The sequence below is a fragment of the Sorex fumeus genome, unplaced genomic scaffold (genome assembly GCF_029834395.1).
Source record: "Sorex fumeus unplaced genomic scaffold, SorFum_2.1 ptg000003l, whole genome shotgun sequence".
Taxonomy (NCBI): Eukaryota; Metazoa; Chordata; class Mammalia; order Eulipotyphla; family Soricidae; genus Sorex; species Sorex fumeus.
Genome location: NW_026606060.1, coordinates 45,209,179 through 45,214,878, shown reverse-complemented (window position 1 = coordinate 45,214,878; position 5,700 = coordinate 45,209,179). Strand labels below are relative to the sequence as shown.

General features: G+C 40.2%; 1 non-coding gene across 1 annotated transcript; it reads left to right on the top strand.

The window, feature by feature from the left end:
- The first annotated feature begins 1,250 nt into the window (after positions 1 to 1,250).
- On the top strand, positions 1,251 to 1,353 carry LOC130029087 (U6 spliceosomal RNA). Its single transcript, XR_008793272.1, has one exon. It is a non-coding gene; the product is annotated as a U6 spliceosomal RNA (small nuclear RNA).
- The last annotated feature ends 4,347 nt before the right edge of the window (positions 1,354 to 5,700 follow it).

The window sequence follows — 5,700 nt, the reverse complement described above, 5'->3', positions numbered from 1 at the left end:
TTTTAATAGCTGAAAGGAAAATATCATTCACTGTAGGTAAGGACTTAGGAAAGCCTGACATTTTTGATGCTGCTATGGAAATTTGGAATTCTGTAGTCCCTCAAACAAAAGAAACTCTACTGTTTTTAGACAAACCAGCTCAGAAAATTGTTGACATGGTTCACCAGTATTGATGAGTAAGTAGCAGAGAGGTCAAATAGAGATGTTTAGTGATCTGGGAATCATCAACTTGATGAATCAACTAATGTAATTATTCTAGTCTTTGTTTTATGAGTTAGAGTTAAAGTGAAGATTTTAGGAAAGAATTTCTTTATCTCTTTGACTTTCCTGGAGAGAAAACTGTTTACAACTATTTAATATTTTGGAAGAATGTCTCCAACCCTGGAACATAGAAGCAAATAATTTGGTGAGTTGGTGTATGTACAGATAATGCGGTGAATAGGACAGAATTCTGCACAAACTCAGGTGTCATTGAGAAATTAAAGGACTTGGCTTACACAAAAATTTTGTCCACTCATTCACTGGGAAAATTTTTTCTGCAATGGTTTTTACTGAACTATGAACTATCATGAATCACATAGTGAAGATGAAAGAAATTGATAGTGCAGCTCTGACTACACACGCTCTGAATTACACACTACTCATGACACTGTGTGAAAGTATGGACTGACAACACCAATATCTCTTTCTCCCTGCAGAGGGTGGTGGCTGTTAAGAATCTTCTTTCATGCCTTGGTGAACTGAAGAAGTGTAGTAGCTTTTGTGAGAGAAAAACTCTGCCCTAGTAGTGTCTTTGTCGGATGAAGAATAGATGGCTAAGTTTGTGCATGTGTGAGCTTATTTAACTTCTTACTGAACTTACTTCTTTTTAGAGGTGTTTGCACATCATTTTTATACTGAAAAAAAAAAAACACAAAATAAAGTGGATACAGTCATAAAGAAGCTTGTTGACATTGTCACAGACAAGAGGAAGGAGTAGAAATGTTTTCAATTCTGCAAGAATTTTTTTTTTGGCTGCTGATATCTATCAGAGAGTCAAATTTAATATAAGTCAACTCTTTAGGGTGATAGCTCAAAACTTTCATCTTTCTTATCATGAACATGAAGAGCATTTTAGAGGTAATCTCTGAATTAGTAATCCCTTTGAAGATGTCAACTCAAGCACTCTTGAAATACATGAAAAAAAAACCTGATCAAGTTGTTTTCTAAAGTCACTCGATTATCCAAGCAAAATGCAGTCAACATCTCACTCGCTTCGGCAGCACATATACTAAAATTGGAACGATACAGAGAAGATTAGCATGGCCCCTGAGCAAGGATGACACGCAAATTCGTGAAATGTTTGAGATATCACTGAAAAAATAATATTCATCTCTCAGTTATATAACTATTGTATTGTTAGTCATATTTTGACTATGTATTTTTTGTGATAAGGAAGTCTAATCCTTGATAGAAGCCAGAAAAAAGCAAATGAATGTCATTGCAGCTCTTGTTTCTCTGAAACAATGATATACCCATAATGATCAAATATTCTAATGCAGGAACAGTAGCAGAGTTTCCAAGGATATTGTTTGAATTAAATATTACTTCTCAAAAGTTCAAGATGTGCTCTTATTGAAAATTTTAAATTACCTCTCAGTTTCTGATTATTTTAAATTTAAATGATTATAAAATTTTCAATTATAATATGAGATTTAAAATCTAAAACAAAATTATATATTACAAAAAATTCTTTTTATTTCTTCCCATAGCATCTGCAAGGTATTTCTCCTATTTTCACTGGTCTGTAAATGTAGAAAGTTGAAAAACCTCTCATCTAGTAGGTATGTGTTAAATGAGCGAAAAAGGTCATGAAGTATTTGAAATCTCAGTTGTTTAGGAAGATTAAAATACAGGTCATCTAGGTAATTCTATTTTTTCTTTAATTCTCACAGGAACTTATCATCATATTACTAAACCACTATTAGTTATGTTGAAAAATTAAGGAGAAATCTTGTCCTAGAAAACAGTGGGCATTGAAAAAGGTTATTTTTGTTTTTATCTATTTATTTATTTATTTATTTATTTATGTTCTTATATTTATTTATTGGATCACTGTGGGAAAAGTTACAAAGCTTTCAGGTTTAAGTCTCGATCATACAACGATCAAACACCTTTCCCTTCACCAGTACTTATATTTCACCATCAAGAACTCCAATATACCCCCTCCCACCCCTCCCAATGCCTGTGAGGCAGATGATTTCTACTTAACTCTCTCTCTACTTTGATTACATTCATTATTTTGGCAAAAGATGCACCCTTATTGTTTAGAATCCCCCCCCCCCATGCAACAGTCACAATTTCTGAAAAGGCATTGTGAAATAATTTGATTTCTATAGCTGGTTATGAGAATCATATGATGCTCCAAGATAGGACCGAGAAGATCAGCTGAAGAACTTCACATCGGGACCCATGGCCTAGAATGGAACGAACAGGGTGAGAGACTGTCTGAGTTCATCATGTCGACCAAGACCATTCATGGTAACTCACAGTTCCAGAAGGCAGAATCTAAACGATGGACATGGGAGTCTCCGGGTGGACGATTCCACAATGAAGTAGACCACATCATATTCAATCGACGGTTTTGCCTGACTGATGTCGCTGTTGTCCCAAAATTTCTAACGGGATCGGACCACCGTCTCCTTCGTGTAAAATTCTACTTCAAAGAGCGGGGAGAAAGGGCTGCAAAGTTCAAAAAGAGAACTCCCAGAACGACCACCAACTGGGAACTCTTTGGTACTATTGCAGCAACATGGGAAGATGCCATTGTTGACAACATTGACGAGGAATACGTCGACTGGCTCAGCACCTCCATGAATGTGCGAGGAACGCCAAGAGAGAGATAGCCACAAAAAAACACCTATCTTCGAAAACTCTTGAGCTAATTCGCCAGCGTGGTTTGGCGCATGCCTCAGGCAACCTCAAGCTAACATCCGAGCTCTCAAAGCAGTGCAGAGATGCAATCAAGGAAGACCTCAAAGAGAGAAGAGAAGAAGTGCTGGTAGATGCGGCAGAAGCCGGGAAAAGTATTCGTAACGCCCGCCTGTCCTTCGCCAACTATAAGACCAAGATGACTGCCCTCCGACGACCTGATGGATCCATCACATCCTCCAGAACGGCAATGGAGAAGATTATCCATGACTTCTACTCAAATCTCTTCGATAGCCATGTCCACTTGCCAACATACCAAATTCCACAGGATGGATATGTTGTTCCCAACGTTCTCCCTTCCAAAATCTGGCACGCCATTTCGTCAGTAAAGAAACAAACAGCACCCGGTCCACACAAGGTCAGACCTGAACACCTGAAGAACCTGCCGTCAGTACTCATCAATACACTGGCTCGGCTCTTCACTCGCTACCTGTCTGAATGCAAGGTTCCGTCCCAATGGAAAACCAGCAGGACCGTACTACTGTTCAAGAAGGGAGACATCCATGACATTGGCAACTATCGCCCGATCTGCCTATTGTCTGTCATCTACAAGTTGTTCACTCGAGTCATCCTAAATAGGATTGGCAGAACACTAGATGAGGGACAACCATGCGAGCAAGCAGGGTTCCGCAAAGGATTCAGCACCATCGACCATATCCACACGATAACCAAGCTCATTGAGGTTTCTCGGGAGTTCAAGATGCCGCTCTGCTTAACGTTCACTGATTTAAAGAAGGCCTTTGATTCTGTTGAGACGGAAGTGGTCATTGAAGCCCTAGCCAATCAGGGCATTCAAGCCCAATACATCAGGATCCTCCATGAGCTGTATTGCGGATTCACTACCAGGATCTCACCATTCTACAAAGAAGTGATCGTTGATGTCAAGAGAGGGGTGCGGCAGGGTGTTACCATTTCACCGAAACTCTTCAGTGCCACCCTCGAGAACATCATGCGACGACTGGAATGGGAAGGAATGGGAGTGAAGATAGATGGTCGGCAACTACACCACCTCCGCTTTGCTGATGACATTGTTTTAATAACACCAAACATCAGCCAAGCGGCACAAATGCTGGCCAACTTTGACCGTGAGTGTGGAAAGGTAGGACTACAGCTGAATCTTACGAAGACAATGTTTATGAGAAACAGCCTCATTCCTGACGCCCCATTCGCTCTCAACGGAACGACCATCTCCGAATGCAACAGCTATGTGTACCTAGGTCGAGAGGTCAACATGACAAATGACCTTGCACCTGAGCTGCGCAGGAGGAAGAGAGCGGCTTGGAACGCCTTCAAGAACGTCGAAGAAATAGCTAAGAGGACGAAGAACCTCCGGTTCTGGGCACATCTCTTTGATTCCACTGTTCTTCCTGCATTAACATATGCCTCAGAGACCTGGGCCCTACGCAAACAAGATGAGAATGCTATTCAGGTCTCCCAAAGAAGAATAAAAAGAGCTATGCGTGGAATATCACGTTCACTCAAATGAGAGAAAGAATTCGGAGTTCTGACATCCGTCGACGATCAAGAATCAGGGACGCTGTCTCATTTGCCAAGGTGTCGAAAATCAGATGGGCTGGTCACGTAATGAGATTTAAAGACGACCGCTGGGCTAGAGCTATTACCGACTGGATTCCACAGGATGTCAAAAGACCGCGTGGCCGCCCACCTACCAGATGGTCAGACTTCTTCGTCAAGATCATGAACAATCGGTTTGAGGCTCTTCATGTTCCTGGAGCGAACAGATGCCATTGGGCTACACTAGCACGCGACAGGGACAAATGGAGATGTTACTGGCGCCCACTCGAGCAAATCGACGACTAATGGGCAGTTAAGTGATTAAGTGAATAAGTGATTATGTTGCATGGCCGTGATAGCGGTATTCTTGTTTTTAAAACAGAGTAAAGTATAGCTCTAGCAAATTTCAGATTGGTGGTTGTATACTGAACAGGAATTTGGAATTGGTTATTATAGTCTTTGCCTGCCTACTGGAGGAAGAATAGCACTAAGAAGAAATATAAGTATATTAAGAACCTAAGACAAACATACAAAGTCACATTGGCTAAGTCAAGGTCTATTTAACATTTTAATTTTAGGCATTGTGGTTTATAATACTGTTAATGATAGGTTTTCATGCATATTAAATTCTAGCACCACATGCTCCACTAGAGTGTCTACTTTCCTCCACCATTACTTCTGTGACTCCCATACCTCATCTCTTTTTTTCCACCACATTAAGCTTAGTTCTGTAGACCAGTTCTCAATTTTTGTTGTCTTTGGTATTTTGTTAGTCATTTCCTATGTTCTCTTATATATCCCACATAGGACAGAGATCATTCACTATTTATTACTTTTCTAATTTCACTTCAGATCTATCTATGTAGCCACAGATTGCATGATTTTATTTGTTATAGATAAGTAGTATTCTCTTATTTACATGTACTGTTCCTCCACCCCTCTCAGAGAGCCCGGCAAGCTACCGAGAGTATCTCGCCCGCATGACAAAGCCTGGCAAGATACCTGTGACGTATTCAATATGCCAAAATCACAGTAACAATTGTCACAATGGAGACATTACTGGGCCCACTTGAGCAAATCAACAATAGAAGGACAGTGACAGTGACAGTGACAGTGATAGTATCTTTATCTAGTCGTTTGTTCTTGGGCATGAATGTTGTTTCCAGATTTTTGCTACTGTGAATAGTACTGCAATGAACATAGGAGTGCAAGTGT